Raw genomic sequence first — 751 nt, 5'->3', positions numbered from 1 at the left:
GAGTTATTTCGTTAAAAAGCGTTATGAGGTATTAATATTTTTATATAAATCGTTGTATTATTATATTTTACGTCGGGATTAAACGTTTATTTGGTCCCGAAAACGTTAAAAAAAAATTTTTTATTCGAAAGGTTTTTTTGAATTATTTCGCTTAAAAGCGTTATAAGGTGCGAATATTCTTGCATAAATCGCTTTAAAATGACGTTTTACATCGGGATTAAGCATTTATTTCGTCGCTGAAAAGTTATATAAAAAAAGTATGATCGCGCCCGGGACGTTGGAACTTAGTCGCATTCTCGAGCGGTACGTAGGGACTTAGAAAAATTTCGGACCGAAAAGTTTTTTCGAGTTATTTCGTTAAAAAGCGTTATGAGGTATGAATATTTTTATATAAATCGCTATATTATTGTATTTTACGTCGGGATTAAACGTTTATTTCGTCCGTGGAAGGTTAAAAAAAAACGGACGGATACGACCGGGCCTTTGGAACTTTGTCTCATTCTGGACCGGTACGTTGGGACTTAGAAAAATTTCGGCCGGCGGAAAAGTCCGAAATACTTATTTCGAGTTATTTCGTTAAAAAGCGTTATAAGGTATAAATATTTTTGCGGAAACGGTTATATCTCTATTAAATACAACTGGATTAAACGTTTTTTCGAATTTTTTAAAAAATTTGTGTTCGACGAACTGACACGACTGCGATATTTGTTTAATTATTTCGTTAATTAACGTTGCAAGGTATATATTTTTT

This window comes from Bombus fervidus, unplaced genomic scaffold, assembly GCF_041682495.2.
Source record: "Bombus fervidus isolate BK054 unplaced genomic scaffold, iyBomFerv1 scaffold0080, whole genome shotgun sequence".
Taxonomy (NCBI): Eukaryota; Metazoa; Arthropoda; class Insecta; order Hymenoptera; family Apidae; genus Bombus; species Bombus fervidus.
The sequence above is the reverse complement of the archived record's forward strand: the minus strand, read 5'-3'. Positions refer to the sequence as shown.